Below are 20,281 nucleotides of genomic sequence, written 5' to 3'. Positions count from 1 at the left end.
GGCGGCACCGGGCGTCGGCGATGACGGCGGGATCGGGGGCAGCGCGTCCAGATCGGGGAGAGGGGGGCGCCAAGGAAAGTGGGGGGGATCTGTTGCGTGGGGTAGGTTAGGGTTTGGGGGAGGGAGTGGATAAGGGGGAGTGGGGGAGGTGCGCGGCAGGGTGGGCCGGCCTAGCGGCCCGGTGGATTGCGGCCTGGTGGGCCAAAGCCCAATTGGCCGGGGGTTTTCTTTTCATTTTTTGTGTTTCTTTTCTGTTTTATTTTAGTTACATTTTATTTTAGTTTTGTAAAATGCCAAATGAGCACCTAAATTAGTATTACTAATTAGTCCACTGCCACAATTAACTTGGCACCTAAAATAAAATATTTTGTAATTGTTGAGTATTTAAAGTATTTAAATAATAGTTTTGCTACTGTTTTATTAACATTTGAATATTTGAACATTTTATAAAAGTGTGGTTCTCCACCATAATTATCTACGCATTATTTGGCACAACCTGAACATTTTAGTTTTAAAGTTTGAAAACTTTTGTTGTTTGCCTTTTATTCAATTTTGAATTTGAATTGGTTTTTGAACTAACGCGGGATTAACTACAGTGTCAGAGGTGACGTGGCATCAATAGCAGGGAATTACTGTAGTCTAATTATCCGGGCGTCACAGTGAGAGGACCTGGTGCGTTGATGTCGTCGATGATTTTCTTGATCTGCACTTCATTTGCAACGCGAGGATGAGCAGGTTGACGACGTTGATTGGGCTCAACATTTTCTTTAGAGCCATTTTCCTCAGGTGCAACAGCATGATGTTCTTCACGATCTCGAAAAACTTCTTCAGCAGATTCTTCGGTAGGAATGACATCCTCAGTGGCCTTGAACTTAATGGATTCCTCAGGTGACATTTCATCTAGCACAGGAGGTAGGTGCTCTCTTTGCGAGCCCTTAGTTTCATCGAACCGCACATCTACAGTTTCAACAACCTTGTGGTGAAAGGTGTTGAAGACTCTGTAGGTGTGCGAGTCCTTACCGTCACCAAGCATAAAACTTTCATGTGCTTTCGGTGCAAATTTAGAACTGTGATGAGGATCTCTAATCCAACATTTAGCACCGAAGACTTTGTAATAACTCACATTGGGTTTCTTGTCAGTGAGGAGTTCATATGAGGTCTTTTTGAAGAATTTGTGAAGATATACCATGTTAATGATGTGGCACGCAATATCAATTGCCTCAGGCCAGAAGCAAGGAGGTGTCTTGTATTCAGCAAGCATAGTGTGAGCCATCTCAACAAGAGTCTTGTTCTTGCGCTCCACGACACCATTCTACCGAGGAGTATAAGGAGTAGATTACTCGTGAGTAATACCAAGTTCATCAAGATAGTCATCAAGACCAGTATTGTTGAACTCGGTCCCATTGTCACTTCTAATGTGCTTGATCTTTATACCGAAGTTTGTTGAAGCCCTCAAGGAAAATTGTTTGAAGACTTCCTGCACTTCAGTTTTGTAAGTGATGATATGCACCCATGTGTAATGACTAATGAGAATAGTCGTCAACAATAACAAAGCCATATAAAGATGCTGCATTGGTGAATGTGGCATAGTGATTAGGGCCAAAGAGATCCATGTGAAACAATTCAAATGGACGTGTGGTAGTCATGATAGTTGATGTCTACTACGTAACCTTCTTCTTGTAGACGTTGTTGGGCCTCCAAGTGCAGAGGTTTGTAGGACAGTAGCAAGTTTCCCTCAAGTGGATGACCTAAGGTTTATCAATCCGTGGGAGGCGTAGGATGAAGATGGTCTCTCAAACAACCCTGCAACCAAATAACAAAGAGTCTCTTGTGTCCCCAACACACCCAATACAATGGTAAATTGTATAGGCGCACTAGTTCGGCGAAGAGATGGTGATACAAGTGCAATATGGATGGTAGATATAGGTATTTGTAATCTGAATTTATAAAAACATCAAGGTAACAAGTGATAAAAGTGAGCGTAAACGGTATTGCAATGCTAGGAAACAAGGCCTAGGGTTCATACTTTCACTAGTGCAAGTTCTCTCAACAATAATAACATAATTGGATCATATAACTATCCCTCAACATGCAACAAAGATTCACTCCAAAGTCACTAATAGCGGAGAACAAATGAAGAGATTATTGTAGGGTACGAAACCACCTCAAAGTTATTCTTTCGGATCGATCTATCATAGAGTTCGTACTAGAATAACACCTTAAGACACAAGTCAAACAAAACCCTAATGTCACCTAGATACTCCAATGTCACCTCAAGTATCCGTGGGTATGATTATACGATATGCATCAAACAATCTCAGATTCATCTTATTCAACCAATACATAGAACTTCAAAGAGTGCCCCAAAGTTTCTACCGTAGAGCCAAGACGAAAACGTGTGCCAACCCCTATGCATAAGTTCACAATGTTATGGAGCCCGCAAGTTGATCACCAAAACATACATCAAGTGGATCATGTGATATCCCATTGTCACCACAGATAAGCACATGCAAGACATACATCAAGTGTTCTCAAATCCTTAAAGACTAATTCCGATAAGATAACTTCAAAGGGAAAACTCAATCCATTACAAGAGAGTAGAGGGGGAGAAACATCATAAGATCCAACTATAACAGCAAAGCTCGCGATACATCAAGATCATACCACCTCAAGAACACGAGAGAGAGAGAGAGAGAGAGATCAATCACATAGCTACTGGTACATACCCTCAGCCCCGAGGGTGAACTACTCCCTCCTCGTCATGAAGAGCGCCGGGATGATGAAGATGGCCACCGGTGAGGGATCCCCCCTCCGGCAAGGTGCCGGAACAGGGCCCCGATTGGTTTTTGGTGGCTATAGAGGCTTGCGGCGGCGGAACTCCCGATCTATTATGTTCCCCGATGTTTTTAGGGCATATGGATATATATAGGGGAAAGAAGTCGGTCAGGGGAGCCACGAGGAGCCCACGAGGGTGGGGCGCGCCCAAGGGGGTAGGGCACACCTCCCTGCCTCGTGGCTTCCTCAAAGCTTCCCTGACGTCTACTCCAAGTCTCCTGGATTGCTTCCATTCCAAAAATAACTCTCCCGAAGGTTTCATTCCGTTTGGACTCCGTTTGATATTCCTTTTCTTCGAAACACTGAAATAGGCAAGAAAACAGCAATTTGGGCTGGGCCTCTGGTTAATAGGTTAGTCCCAAAAATAATATAAAAGTGTTTAGTAAAGCCCATAAACATCCAAAACAGATAATATAATAGCATGAATACTTCATAAATTATAGATACGTTGGAGACGTATCAGCATCCCCAAGCTTAATTCCTGCTCGTCGTCGAGTAGGTAAATGATAAAAGAAAGAATTTATGAAGTGTGAATGCTAGCAGGTGCACAAGTTTGATCAATGATAATTTCAATCACCTTTTCTAGCATCATTATATATCATAACAGTAGCTCAACTCATAGGACTTCTCATGATCAAGTAACAAGCTATTCACATGTTAAAGTATAGATCATAAACTTTCTTGAAAACTAACAAACCGTGCTATTAGTCATCAAACAATGACAATTCATCTTATTTTCAAGAAGGGTCTATGTCAGAGCTTTGATTCAGCAAACTTCACATAGTCAACTATCATTTAGTCTTTCACAATTGCTAACACTCACGCGGTATTTATGGGTTCAAAGTTTTAATTAGACACCGAGAAAGATAGGGGCTTATAGATTCGCCTCCCAACCTTTTACCTCAAGGGTAATGTCAACAATAATAGTTCATGATGCCTTACATCCAATTGGATATATATATCAGGATCTTTCCAACACAATGTGCTTGCCAAAGGATAAAATGTAAAAAGGAAAGGTGAAGATCACCATGACTCTTGCATAATGTATAAGACAAGAATAAAAGATAGGCCCTTCGCAGAGGGAAGCAGAGGTTGTCATGCGCTTTTATAGTTGGATGCACAAAATCTTAATGCGAAAGAACGTCACTTTATATTGCCACTTGTGAAAGGGACCTTTATTATGCAGTCCGTCGCTTTTATTGCTTCCACATCACAATATCGTATAAAGCTTATTTTCTCCATACTAATAAGCAATTTTTATTGCATGCACCGATGACAACTTACTTGAAGGATCTTACTCAATCCATAGGTAGGTATGGTGGACTCTCATGGCAATACTGGTTTAGGGGATGTTTGAAAGCACAAGTAGTATGTCTACTTGGTGCAAAGAATTTGGCTAGCATGAGGGGGAAAGGCAAGCTCAGCATGTTGAATGATCCATGACAATATACTTTATTTCGGATATAAGAAAACATAACCCATTACGTTGTCTTCCTTGTCCAACATCAACCTTTTAGCATGTCATATTTTAATGAGTGCTCACAATCATAAAAGATGTCCAAGATAGTATATTTATATGTAAAATCTCTCTTCCCTCAATATTCTTTCATGAATTGTTCAAGTGACCTTCAATAAATTTACCACCTCTACTTCTCATATGTGAAGTCATTACTCCCCATGGGATAAGCATATGAAACATATATAATTTCAGATTTATGATATTCGCTCATTCAACTATTTACTCATAGGATATAAGTGAAGCACATGAGTAGATGACAAACTACTCCAAAAAGATATAAGTGAAGATCAATGAGTAGTTAAATAATTATTTAGCTATGTGAAGACTCTCCCATTTAATAATTTCAGATCTTGATACTTTATTCAAACAGCAAGCAAAACAAAATAAAATGACATCTAAGAATAGCAAACATCATGTGAAGAAGCAAAAACTTAGGATCAACCGATATTAACTGATAGTTGTCGAAGAAGAAAGGTGGGATGCCAACGGGGGCATCCCCAAGCTTAGGCGCTTGAGACTTCTTGAAATATTATCTTGGGATGCCTTGGGAATCCCCAAGCTTGAACTTTTGTGTCTCCTTAATACCTCTCATATCACGGTCTCCCTAAATCTCAAAAGCTTCATCCACACAAAACTCAACGAGGACTCGTGAGATAAGTTAATATAAACCAATGGAAAAAACCTTATCATACTCTACTGTAGAAAATCACTAAAATTATTATTCAACATTGCATAGTAAATGCCTCTGCATATTTAATAGTCCTATCCCCAAATAGAATCATTAAACAAGCAAACATATGCAAACAATGCAAACATAACAGCAATCTGCCTAAACAGGACAGTCTGTAAAGAATGCAGCAAGATCCATACTTCCCTAGCTCCAAAAATTATGAAAGAAAATTCCCACTGTAGTAAATTTATCAGAGCTTATTATTCAAAAAGTTTCAACATTTTATCACATTCTGACTTTTCTAGGGAATTTTTGCAACAGCGGTAAACTTTCTGTTTTCAAACAGCAACATGAAGACTTGTAAAATAGGCATAGTAAAGGCTATCAATGCCACTTTTATAGAAATAAAAGATGCAAAACATTGTTCTAAATAACATCAGGCAAATACTAACAAAATAAATTGACGCTCCAAGGAAAACACATATCATGTGGTGAATAAAAATATAGCTCCAAGTAAAGTTACCGATGAACGAAGACGAAAGAGGGGATGCCTTCCGGGGCATCCCCAAGCTTAGGCTCTTGGTTATCCTTCAATATTACCTTGGGGTGCCTTGAGCATCCCAAATCTTAGGCTCTTGCCACTCCTTATTCCATAGTCCGTCGAATCTTTACCCAAAACTTGAAAACTTCACAACACAAAACTCAACAGAAAACTCGTAAGCTCCGTTAGCGAAAGAAAGCAAAACACCACTTCAAGGTACTGTAATGAACTCATTATTTATTTATTTTGGTGTTAAACCTACTGTAGTCCAACTTCTCTATGGTTTATAAACTCTTTTACTAGCCATAGATTGATCAAAATAAGCAAACAACACACGAAAAACAGAATCTGTCAAAAACAGAACAGTCTGTAGTAATCTGTAACTAAAGCAAACTTCTGGAACTCTAAAAATTCTACAAAAATATGAAGACCTAGATAATTTCTTTATTGATCTTCTGCAAAAAGAATCAACTTAAAATCACTCTTATGTAAAAAATGACAGCTAAACTCGTGACCACAAAGTTTCTGTTTTTTACAGCAAGATCACACTAACTTCCACCCAAGTATTCCCAAAGGTTCAACTTGGCACTTTATTGAAACAAAAGCTATAAAACATGATTACTACAGTAGCTTAATCATGTGAACACACAAAAACAGTAGGGTTAAATATTGGGTTGTCTCCCAACAAGCGCTTTTCTTTAATGCCTTTCTAGCTAGGCATGATGATTTCAATGATGCTCACCTAAAAGATAAGAATTGAAACATAAAGAGAGCATCATGAAGAATATGACTAGCACATTTAAGTCTAACCCACTTCCTATGCATAGGGATTTTGTGAGCAAACAACTTATGGGAACAATAATCAACTAGCATAGGAAGGCAAAACAAGCATACCTTCAAAACTTTAAGCACAAAGAGAGGAAACTTGATATTATTGCAATTCCTACAAGCATATGTTCCTCCCTCATAATAATTTTCAGTAGCATCATGAATGAATTCAACAATATAACTATCACATAAAGCATTCTTTTCATGATCTACAAGCATAGATTTTTTATTACTCTCCTCATAAGCAAAATTCTTCTCATTCGGAATAGTGGGAGTATCATAAGGAACTCGAATACTATAAATTGTTTCCACATTAAAAGAGTAATGTTTAGAAAAAGGGTAATCATAATCATGACAAGTTTTATAAATATAATCATCAGTAATTTTTATATATCATAAGTGTCATCACAATAATCATCATAAGTAGCAACTTTGTTCTCATCATAATCGATTGAAACCTCTTCCAAGATAGTGGAATCATTACTAAATAAAGTCATGACCTCTCCAAATCCACTTTCATAATTGTCACAATAAGATTCAACACCCTCCAAAATAGTGGGATCATTACTTCCTAAAGTTGACACTCTCCCAAACCCACTTTCATCAATGTAACCATCATAAATAGGAGGCATGCTATCATCATAATAAATTTGCTCTTCAAAACTTGGAAGGCTAAAAATATCATCTTCATAAAACATAGCATCCCCAAGCTTGGGACAAACATCAATTGCACCAAATATATTCTCAAACTTGTCATTCTCATCAAACATCGCATCCCCAAGCTTGGGCCTTTTCATATCATAAGCATAATCACTCTCATCATTAATAGTATGGATAGCACCAATAGTATAGCAATTATCATCATCACAATGAGTAGTAGGAGCAACATCAGTTGGGAGGGATACCTTTCTACCTTTGCTTCTCCGTCTTTTCTTTTTCTTCTTCACATCATGTGCGGGTTTATCCCTCTCTTTTGAGCTCCTTATTAATGAGATTGGTTGAATAGAAAGCTCCTCGACGTTACCTGATTCATCATAAGAAATAATAGGACGATATTGGGAAGTCTCTTCCCTTTCATTAGTATTCTCTTCATCTTCTATTTGTTTTCTTGTCTTTATGTAATTGGCAATATAAGGATTTTCAATGCAATTCACCGCACAATACATAAAAATTTCTTCTAGATCAAAATCAAGAAATCTATCAAGATTAAATTTTGGAATACCCTCAGTTATACGTTTCATTTCTTCATACCCCAAAAGAAGACTAAGATCTTTATGATGCTCAAGGGTAATCAAGTTATCACAATTTTTGGACACGATTTGATCATGAAACAAATAGCATTGGAGCTTTAAATGTCCATGTTCATTGCAAAGTTCACAAGGATGGCGATAAATATTGAATCTTTCAGCACAATCATCTAGCCTTTCTTGCAACCATTTAGTTTCCAAATACTTATGCCTCTTGCAGCATCTATCTTCCCTATTTGGTGTGTACTTGCAAGCTCTATGTATTCCACAAAACTTAACATGCTTATAAGAAACATTTTCATCATGACTACTGCAATCATCATTAGTACTATGGATATTCAAAGAATTCATACTAACAACATTGCAATCATGCTCATCATTCAAATATTTAGTGCCAAACATCCTAATGCATTCTTCCTCTAGCAACTGAGCACAATTATCGGAATCCTTATTTTCATGAAAGATATTAAAAAGATGAAGCATATGAGGCACCCTCAATTCCATTTTTTTGTAGTTTTCTTTTATAAACTAAAGTAGTGATAAAACGAGAAACTAAAAGATTCGATTGCAAGATCTAAAGATATACCTTCAAGAACTCACCTCCCCGTCAACGGCGCCAGAAACTGCTTGATGTCTACTACGCAACCTTCTTCTTGTAGACGTTGTTGGGCCTCCAAATGCAGAGGTTTGTAGGACAGTAGCAAGTTTCCCTCAAGTGGATGACCTAAGGTTTATCAATCCGTGAGAGGCGTAGGATGAAGATGGTCTCTCTCAAACAACTCTGCAACCAAATAACAAAGAGTCTCTTGTGTCCCCAACACACCCAATACAATGGTAAATTGTATAGGCACACTAGTTTGGCGAAGAGATGGTGATACAAGTGCAATATGGATGGTAGATATAGGTATTTGTAATCTTAATTTATAAAAACAGCAAGGTAACAAGCGATAAAAGTTAGCGTAAACGGTATTGCAATGCTAGGAAACAAGGCCTAGGGTTCATACTTTCACTAGTGCAAGTTCTCTCAACAATAATAACATAATTGGATCATATAACTATCCCTCAACATGCAACAAAGAGTCACTCCAAAGTCACTAATAGTGGAGAACAAAAGAAGAGATTATTGTAGGGTACGAAACCACCTCAAAGTTATTCTTTCGGATCGATCTATCATAGAGTTCGTACTAGAATAACACCTTAAGACACAAATCAACCAAAACCCTAATGTCACCTAGATACTCCAATGTCACCTCAAGTATCCGTGGGTATGATCATATGATATGCATCAAACAATCTCAGATTCATCTTATTCAACCAACACATAGAACTTCAAAGAGTGCCCCAAAGTTTCTACCGGAGAGTCAAGACGAAAACATGTGCCAACCCCTATGCATAAGTTCACAATGTTATGGAACCCGCAAGTTGATCACCAAAACGTACATCAAGTGGATCACGTGATATCCCATTGTCACCACAGATAAGCACATGCAAGACATACATCAAGTGTTCTCAAATCCTTAAAGACTCAATCCGATAAGATAACTTCAAAGGGAAAACTCAATCCATTACAAGAGAGTAGAGGGGGAGAAACATCATAAGATCCAACTATAATAGCAAAGCTCGTGATACATCAAGATCGTACCACCTCAAGAACACGAGAGAGAGAGAGAGAGATCAAACACATAGCTACTGGTACATACCCTCAGCCCCGAGGGTGAACTACTCCCTCCTCGTCATGGAGAGTGTCGGGATGATGAAGATGGCCACCGGTGAGGGATCCCCTCCGGCAGGGTGCCGGAACAGGGTCCCGATTGGTTTTTGTGGCTACAGAGGCTTGCGGAGATGGAACTCCCGATCTATTCTGTTCCCCGATGTTTTTAGGGTATATGGATATATATATAGGCGAAAGAAGTCGGTCAGGGGAGCCACGAGGAGCCCACGAGGGTGGGGGCACGCCCAGAGGGGGAGGGCGCGCCTCCCTGCCTCGTGGCTTCCTTGAAGCTTCCCTGACGTCTACTCCAAGTCTCCTGGATTGCTTCCGTTCCAAAAATAACTCTCCCGAAGGTTTCATTCCGTTTGGACTCCGTTTGATATTCCTTTTCTTCGAAACACTGAAATAGGCAAGAAAACAGCAATTTGGGTCGGGCCTCCGGTTAATAGGTTAGTCCCACAAATAATATAAAAGTGTTTAGTAAAGCCCATAAACATCCAAAACAGATAATATAATAGCATGAATACTTCATAAATTATAGATACGTTGGAGACGTATCAATAGTCTTCGAGGGATGCTTGGACTTGGTCATCTTTCCAGCCTCGCAAGCTCCACACAAATGGTTCTTGAGGGATTTGACACCCTCGATGCCAATGACGTGCTTCTTCTTCGCGAGCGTGTGCAAGTTCCTCATGCCAGCATGACCCAGTGGTCGATGCCATAACCAGCCCTCTGAAGCTTTTGCAAGTAGACATGTGGCAAGTTGTGGTCCTGTAGAGAAATCAACAATATACAAGTCTGTCTCCTAAAGCCTTCGAAGACTTGATTTTGCCTTTGTCAGCTTAGGTGATATGCTTCAGATGTGATGGAGATAAAGCAGTGTCCATCAGTAAGTTCTTGTCACCGGTCATGTGATTTGTACATCCACTGTCGAGCACCCACTCAGTAGCTTTGGGTTGATCATCCTGCAGATGAATTAGTGCATCTTACGAACTCATATACTTCATCAGTGAAGAATATGTCATCAAATTCATTAGATCAATTTCATCAAGGAATTCAACAGATATAGCAGTATGAGGACGTGCAAAATGAAATTTCGTTTCTTCATGATTAGCTTGCGTCCTTTCAAGCATATTCAGGTCTCCAGCTAATTCTTCAGACGTTTAAGTTCGTCTGGAGACCTAACCCTGCATAAGAGATTAGTTCTTTTTCATCACCACCCTCATCTGAAGGGGTGGCAAAGAGTTCATCATTCTGCGAGCTCCATAAGAGAAAGGTGGCATAGAAGCCAGCCCACTTCGTTTCACAGATGAGGGGTTAGAGTAAGCATATGAATAAGCAGAGAAATTCCAGTAGGTCCCATCAGCATTGAGTTTCCTCTCAAAGGCAATACCCTCTTTCCTAGGGTTCCTATTGAGGATCTACTTTTTAAGCACATCACAGAGAGCCTGATGCCCTTTAAGGCTTTTGTACATGCATGTAACATACAATTGCTTCAATCCTGCATTGCTAGTGATACTTGTGGTATCCTCATATGAGGAATTTGTGACCGCAGAGACAGCTGAAGAATTTGCAGCAATAGACACTACAAAAAAATACACTTCTGTGATGATACGTGTTTGTCACAGTAGGTCGCGTTTTTTGTCATGCATGTACATCCATGACAAATTTATGACAGAATCAAGATAGTCATACCTGTGCTGTCGTAGAAGTGTTCCATGACATTACCAAAATTATCATCACGGAAGTGTCCACTTCCATGACGATAAATCGTGCGTCACGGAAGTGCTTTCGTCAAGGGTGATCGACACATGGCATCCACCATAACGGAACGCCGTTAAGCTATCGGGTCGGGTTTTGGATCCGATAACCCGTTAACAGCCCCGACCAATGGGGATTTTGCATGTGTAAAATCATCATTGGCTGGAGGAAACACGTGTCGGCTCATCGTTGGGACAGATGCCATCCACTCATTGGACAGAAGGCGCCTATGATACGTCGACACGTGGCACGGCCCAACAGAGGCCCATTCCTGTGAAAAGTCCGGCCCGTTTGACTTGGTCAAAAGGTGGCGGGCCGGCCCATGGAAAGCCTGTTAACGACCTGTTCACATATAGCCCATTTACAGCCTGCTAACCCAAGGCCCGTTACGCCCTATCCGAATTAGGCCTAGTAGTGTCATCTGGGCCATCCAATATGATTCCAGCCCGTTTTCACTTCTGGCCCATGTATGGCCCATGACGTCTTTCGGCCCATATGAGGCCCTATGTAACTCTTGGCCTATTAACGGCCCGTGGTGAAACTGGCCCGTAATGAACAGTGTATCACTTTACACCCATTAACGGCCCGTGGTGAAACTGGCTCGTGATGAATAGTGTATCACTTTATACCCATTAATGGCCCGTTATTCCGTTGGGCCGTTTCCAGCCCATGTTATCTTTCGGCCTTCTCAGAGCCCATTTATTCTTGGGCTCATTTCCAGCATTCGTTTACTTACAGCCCGTTACTGTAATTTTCTCCTTGTGGGCCAAATTCAGCCCATGGTTACAGTCGGCCCGTTTGTGGTCCGTTAATACGTTGGGCCGTTTTCATAGCGTCATCAAATACGGCCTATTAACGATGGCCCGTTATGGTCGGCCATGAACGGACGATTCCAACTCTAGACCGTTTACGGCCACAATGCGGTCTGTTTGGCCCATGTTTGGCCACTCGATCATACGGCCCGTATAAGGCCCATTGATGATACGACCCGCAGAAGGCCCATTGTTTCTACGGCCCATAGAAGGCCCATTGTTTCTACGGCCCGGAGAAGGCCCACTATTTCTACGGCCAGTAGGAGGCCCAGTGTTACTACAGTAAATATTAGCCCATGGTTATTGTGGCCTAGTTTTAAAAAATAGGTTATTGCAGCCACTAGCTAACTGCGGAAAAAGAACTGCAATGACTACAAGCAAACAAATAAACAAGACAACAAGGAAATAAATAAGCAAGCAACTAACGCTATGATATCATGGCTATTACACATATTACATCCACTGGGCATCAAAGTTCGCCACCAGTGCAAATATAGGGAACAAAGAAGCATATCATATACATTGGTTGTCAAAGTTGGCGACCAGCGCAAATAAACGCTGCAGCAAAACAAATCCAGAACTGAAACCACTTCAGAAGATCTCAAGAAACAATATCCTGGGTACCCATAATGCTGGCAAGATGCTTAGCAAGCTTATTAACTTTCTCTTGTTTGGCGCTTAAATCCTCCAGCGCTTGCTGTTGCACCAGAAAATATGCATCTGAATTCTGCAGGGACTTCCTCGGTCCTTCAGCTTCCTGTCACAGCACATCTGATCGATGTCTTTCAACTGGAAGTTGAGACTCAAGAAGACGAACTGATTCAGGCAGCGAGTTCGAAGAGCTTGTGCCAGCAGTAGTGGCCAGTAACTCGAACACTACATCAAGACAGGACTTTTGGGTTCCCTCACTGTCGTCAAGATAGTTTTTATCAGCTTTCTTGGAGACCAACAGGGATGTCTCACTATCTTGAACCTTATATGCATTACTTCCTTTACCATTAGATAACGCGGTACTGTTCTCCAATATTTTGTCCGCATTCTAAAAGAGAAACAAGCAGACACATCACATGTTTACCATGTTGTATATGAAACTCATTTTGGTAAATGAGTTCAGTAGTAAAGTGGACAGGACAACAGCATGAAACAAACATATATCTATGTACCATGGTCACTTTATGGTCTATATCATTCTAGTTTTTGTTGCCAAATCAAGATAGAGACATAGTTCAAATAATATTTGTTCAAGACAAAGCAGAATAGACAAAATATAAGTATGGGTAACTATAGAGCAATAACAACACTTGTAATGTGCATGACATGAGAACATAACTGTTTATTCAATTGAAACTAAAATCAACATAGAGCATGTTACAACAGCAAACCAGGTAAAGAAACAGGTTTAAAACATACCTGTTGCGCCATTGGAGTTTCAATTCCATCCTTCAAATTTGAAAATAGTTGGTATGAGTAAATACAGTAATGCAAGAACAAAGGATTATGAACCATAGCTACAGAACCTGACCTGAGAACAAATCTTCTTCTCCTTTAAGCGTTGAGTTGGGATTCAGAGTGGTGGTCCTCGTGCTTTGGGCACTGCAGTTCCCTTACTAACTGCTCGTGTTTGGGTGCTCTGTGGTGGAGACGGTGCTATGTCAACTGGAACTGGGTTACTATCTGCCGGGGTTGGGGTTAGAAGGGGTGTAGCTGGTTCTCTGTCCAACTGGGTAGGGGTACAATCTGCGGGAGTCTGGGTTATGTGTGGTGGATCTGGTCCTTGGGCAAGTACAACTGTGGTTCTATCTGCATTAACTGGTAGCACTATCTTTTCTGAAGACCGTGTTGTTACTCCCTTAGATACTGCCATCACGCTCTCCAATTCAAATGGCCGATAAACAAGAAAAGTAATTGAAAGTATAGACATTGTATGATAGACAGGTGCAATGGATAGTGGGGAATAAAAGAGGGCATGAAATAATTCATATTTATGTTGTCTAACCAAACAGGATAGCATGACACAATTTCACATATATGATGGCTAACTAAACAGGATAGCATGACACAATTTCACATTATGATGGCTAACTAAAAAAGATGGAAAGACATAGTTCAAAATATGAGACTATGTAAACAGGATGACATGACATAACTATATAATGTGTTTATTAAATAGGTTGGCATGCCATAATTCACATACATTCACGGATAGAATGCCATAATTCAAAATATGATGACTGTAAACACTAAACAGGATGAGATGATATAACTATATGATGTCTTTATTAAATGGGTTGCCATGCCATAATTCAGATAGATGATGTGTATGTACTATGTAAACATGATGGCATGATATAATTCAAATATATGATTTATATAGTAAGCAAGTAAGCAGATGGCAATCCATATATGATGTAAAAACTAAGCAATGCAAGACAACATGCATGACATGGGTAATATAACCCTGCCAAGTTTGAGCATAGACCTCAGGGGGGAAATAGGACTGGTCATCAGTCTCTGAATCCTCGTCTGAGGAGCTCTCTGTAACCAGCAAGATGTCTGCTTCAGCAGGTAGCATTGTCTGCTCTGAATACCTTGTTTTCACTCCAGATACTTCCATCACCACTTCAAATGGCTGATGCACAGGAAGAGTAGTTGAATATACAAACGTTGTCGACAAATGGAACACGTAATACAAAAAAATGGTAGCATGATATAATTCACATACATGATGATTGGCTAAACAGCATGGCATTGCATAATTCACATATATAATGCCTTTGCAACAAGATAGCATTGTATAATTCACATATATAATGTCTTGCAACAAGATGGCAATGCATAATTCACATATATGGTAATTAGACACTCAACAAGTGGCATTCACACAAAGCATGTCTAAACTAATCAAATGACATAGCAATGCGAGACACCATACGCACGATATGAGCAACATAACCCTGCCAAGTTAGAGAATACACCTCGGGGGGGGAATAGGACTGGTCATCTGTCTCTGAATCCTCCTCTGAGGAGCTATCCGTAACCAGCGAGATATGCGCTTCGTCAGATAGCATAGTCTGCCCTGAAGACCTTGTTTTCACTCCAGAATTTTCCATGACCGTGTCAAATGGCTGATGCACACGAAGAGCAGTTGAATGTACTAACATTGTTGACAAATGTAATATGTAACGAAAAAAAGAATGGCCTGATATATTTTACATATAAGATGACTGGCTAAGCAGGATGGCATTGCAAAATTCACATATATGATGCCTGGGTAAACAAGATGGCGTTGCATAATTCACATAAACGATGAATAAACTAAACAGATGGCATTCGCACAAAGGATGTCTAAACTAAGCAGATGACATATTTGATGTATAAAGTAAGCAATGCAAGACACCATATGCATGATATAACCAACATCAGCATGCCAACTTAGAGCGAAGACCTCAGGGGGTAAATAGGAGTTGTCTTCTCCTTCTTAATCCCCCTCAGAACAGATATCTTCCTCTCGATTACAATCCGAAATGCGTGGAGGGGGGCTGCCTTTGCGCCTACCATGGAGCGACGTCTGCATGAAATTTTATTGCCACACAAGGCTCGTCTCTTTTGCTCTACATGTTCAGTTCCATTGTTTACAATAACTGTCATGCATAGGAATAAAACATAGTGAGATTATGTAAGGAGTGCATGCAGAAATCCAGAGTGATGGTAGCAACCTGTGGATAGACCCAAAACCAATAATAGCAGGCAGATAATGGCTTCTGTTAAAAAATATAGATAATGGCTTCTTTACTGTTTGTTTCCCACCCAACATGAAACTCATAGTAGACACCGGAGATTAACCAGATAGTAGATAGATACTATTGATAGCGGCCCCGATATGTACCCCACAACCATTTAAAAACTCAAGCTTGACCATTAGTTTGGAGCTGACTCAGTAATCGGTGAACAGGACGATAAAGTAGCATGTAATATTAAGCGATGCATAACGTAAGCAGACACGAAAGAGTGCGACCTCTCTTGCGGACCCGTGTAGTCCTCGAGGTCATTTGCTCGGTTGATGATGGTAATGCAGTTTTCATGGCTGCCAGCTGCGGGGAAGAAGATCTGAGGCGGCGAAAGACAGTCTGGAGGCCGGATCCCTGCTGTGCTGGACCCTTCTGTCGTTGGAGCAGCTGAGCTGGGGTGGACGACGGCGCAGCAGGAGCGGGACAAACCACGCAAGGTTTTCTTTGACAACTATCTATAAGAGAAGTAATTCTGTAAGGGCTCGTTTGAATTGGAGGATTCCAACAATGCAGGGATAGGAAATAGACAGGAATAGGATAGGAATGCACGCGCAAAATAGAGAATTTAAAAACACAGGATTTCTGCCAATCTGGGTGTTTGATTCACAACAATTGGAAGATCACAGGATGCAAAGAAGCATGGTGAGATTAAGTCAAACCACAAGAAAATGTACGGTTATAATGCTATTATGCTACTATCTCTTAGTCTTGTGCTTCATGAATAGGAATTTGAAAAGGAGGACACGTGAAAATTAAAATTCCTACGTTTTTCTTTCAAGGAGACACTAAAGGAACAAATCCGTGTGCTCAGTGGACAATATATATAACATGTAGAGTAAAAAAGAGATGCAACAAGTGTACAACCTCTTTGGCGAAGCCATGTCGATCTCAGCGTGATTGGGTTGGCCGGTGAGGATGCTCCGACTGACTTTGCTGTCGGAGGAGGGGAAGAAGATCTTAGGCGTTTGGAGATGGAGCCCGAGGTACTGCTCCGCTGTGATGGAGGGTTTCGTTGTTGGAGCAGCTCCGGTGAGTTGTACGATGCCGAGGCTGAAGCAGGACAAGAAGACAACAAACAACGTTAACCTTAGTGGAATTCTAATAGCATCTCCAATACATGACGTAAAATACGTAACCACAAAGTGCTAGATGTAAAATACATCAGCCGCTCATCTCTGAACTTAACTGTCGAAACTGAACTTAACTGTCGAAACTGAACTTAACTGTCAAAACTGAATTTTGCTGTCGAAACTGAACGCACTAGCAAGGTGAGGCTACACGTTGGCCGACTGACTTTTTCATCTCTGGTCAGTCGATTTTGCAGCCGTTGGATACGAAATCAAGGGCCTGCGGTTCATCTTCAACCTCCACCCCCCCCCCCGAGCCGCTAGCCACCACCGGCCAAACAGCAGCCCCCCATCACCCGCGGCCGGTGGTGCGCCGCCCCGCCCGCCCCGATAACACTCCCCACCGCCGGTCCGCCGCCGCCCCGGCCATCCCTCTAGGCCCCCCGTGCCGAGCTTTTTCTCTGGCGATCCCCACGCCACCGCCCCGCCAACGCCCCGCCACCACCGGCGACCACCGCCCCCATCCTGAACCCTAAGATAGATAGTGGGGTACCTCTCCGGCGAGCCCCCCTCCCCACTGTGGCTGGTTCTTCCTTCACCCCGGCGAGCCCCCCCACCCCCTGAAAATCGACTGACCCAAAAGTCGATTCAGTCGACTAAAGTGTAGCTAAATCGGAGCAGCATCGCAAGCAAGAGCAAGAGCGAGAGCAGCAGCGCGAGCAAGAGCAATAGCAAGAGCAGACCAGGCAAGGGACCGAGAGCAAGAGCAGAGCAGCAGCGCGAGCGAGAGCTAAAGCAGCAGCAGCTCCTATTGATGTGGACGTCGCCGCCGAGGGAGCGACGACGTGGAGGAAGTGGCCAGCGACGCCGCGTGGATGGAGCCACGCCGTGTCGGCTCGAGACCGAGCGCCAGCAGCACCATGAGATCGAATCAAGAAGAAAATGCGGCGATTAGTGTACAACCTCTTTGGTGGCGCCGATTAGGCCGCAGCTTCATCCGAGGAAACGGTGATGATGATGCTCTTCCGGTGGTGCAGGTGAAGACGGCGGTGTGGGAATGGAGGTGGCGCGAAAGACGAGGGGAACGTCGGGGCAGCTCCTTGGACGTGGAGGACGGGGTGGCTGAGCCGGCGGGACGATGAGATCGACGACGGATAATCATCCGGTACAGTGGATGAGGGACGTCGAGGTGTTGCTGTGGATGACGTCGTCGGGGAAGAGGCTCCGGGTGGGTGGCGGACGAAGCAGGGTGTGGGGTTTCGTCGCGGGTTTTCGCGGCCTCGGTGTACGAATGGGTGGGCGGATGGGATGGCAGTGGGGAACCATGGCTTAGAGATGCGCTTGTCCGAAATGTGGCGTAAGTTACGAAAGTACCGCCACCGATTTGAGGCGGTTCTTTCGGTTCAGGGGTACCACGGGCATTTCGCGTGTCGGGATTTCACAGGAGGTGGGAGTTTTCACGCACGTTGTAATTTCGGAATAGCAAGGCGCGGGTTGAGATGGAGGGAGTTGTCGGAGCACAACGAGACAAAGATATATCTTAAATATTTCGGGCTAACAAGGCGCAGGTTGAAATTTTCGGACAAGCCTAACGTGTACTGTACCAAATCAATGCGCACTACAAATGTCATTCAAAACTTTGAATTCATGTTATGTTCAATTAAAATATTTCGCTAAGTGTATAATGCATGCAACCTACTACTCAAATGAACGTTTTAGTGCATTCCAAACGTATATACTACCGCTTCAATATGAACTAAATTTGAATTCGTTTCTCTATTTGAATAAGATCGACAATCATCATTATTGTCAAGTTAAACCATCGTTTGTGTATTATCTTCACAGCACACCACATGATTAGTCTCGAGTTACATATGAACTATGTGTACTATATGAACTCGAACTAGATTTTTTGAATCCACATTATTTTGATTTCAAATCACATTACGTTTCTAGCTCTAGCTAGATCTTCATAATCTAAACCATGTCTCATATGTATAATGTGTTTATCACATTATGTATGGTGCCCCGCCCCCTACGCCTACAAGTATTTAGATGTGAGTTGCAAACACCACACATTACCACAAATTCAAATAAAATGTGAGAATGTTCAATATATAGTATTGTTTAGATTGTTCGATATTTAGTTGTAAGCTACAAACGCCACACATTATCACAAATTCAAATAAAATGTGAGATTGTTTGATGTATAGTATGGTTTAGATTATTCGGCATTTAGCTATGAGTTGCAAACGCCATGCATTATCACATTATGGTATAACATGTGCACAGCACGTGTATCACCGCTATTCATGCATGCAATGTTTAAAACACTATGATCTCCTATTCAAATATATGAAACCGCTTTCATACCAAATTATGATCTTTGTTAGTCTCTTACACCAACACAATCCTCTAACCTTTGTAGCTACCACTAACTTTCTCTCGTGCATGCACACGCCCTCCCCCTCCCTCGGCATTCTATCCACCGGGCACATTGATTTTTCTCTTTAGGTCGTTCTCCCAGAGTCTCCACAACTCCTTTCCGACACACACCGATCGATAAACCTCTGCAGCGATGCCTGCCTACAACATACACACACACCTTCAATCTCCTCCTTTATGTGTCCTTGCCTCGTGTCTCTCATACGGTCAGACACACGTGTAAACTCTCGCCCCTCTTTTCATCGATCTCACAACCGCACACTCCTCCCCCTATCTAGCTAGTAGTTGGGCCTCTCGCACCACCTCCTAGCTCCATTCTCTCTGTCTATCTGTCTCGCTGGGCCTTATTTGCCTCTAACAAATGGACGTACACCGACTGATATCTTGCTATACATATAGCTAGCTAGGTCCTTATAACTCGTTTTTACCCACACGTCAATCGATCTACCTCATTAGTTGTGTCTCTCCCTTCCTCGACAAACAACAATTGATCTACCGATCTAGTTAGGTTTGCTTACCAAACACATGGTTCCCCTTCATCATCCATGGATGCGTCCCGACAGATCTATCACGCATAGGCACACACAGAAACACATCCCCACTCTTATTGACAACATTGCAGTTCCACCCTCAGTTTCTCTAGTAGGCCTCTCCCACCATCTTCGAGAAGCAACTCCAGCACCCATCCAGCACTCTACCCCTCTCCCTCCCTCTCTCTCTCCTCTCTCTCTGTCCCATCATATTTCCCATCCTTCAGTTTGTATGGATGTCGACCAATCTCCCTCAAGACATAGCTGGGTCTCTCCTTCTCAACACATATACGAGTCGTTCTACCTCTATAGTTAGGCCTCTGCCTACCCCTCCCCCCACCCCCTCCCCCACACACACACCGATACATCGAGCACTCTAGTCATGTCTCCCTGCCACGCACAAACTTGACATGTGCCCTCTAACGTTCTGGTAGGCCAGTCGCCCTATATCTTTGACTTGCACACACACACACACAATTTCGATGGCTCTCTTCATCGATCTCGCACCCACCCACTTGATCCTCTCT

This window comes from Triticum aestivum, chromosome 5D (assembly GCF_018294505.1).
Source record: "Triticum aestivum cultivar Chinese Spring chromosome 5D, IWGSC CS RefSeq v2.1, whole genome shotgun sequence".
Classification (NCBI taxonomy): Eukaryota; Viridiplantae; Streptophyta; class Magnoliopsida; order Poales; family Poaceae; genus Triticum; species Triticum aestivum.
Note: the sequence above shows the minus strand (reverse complement) of the source record.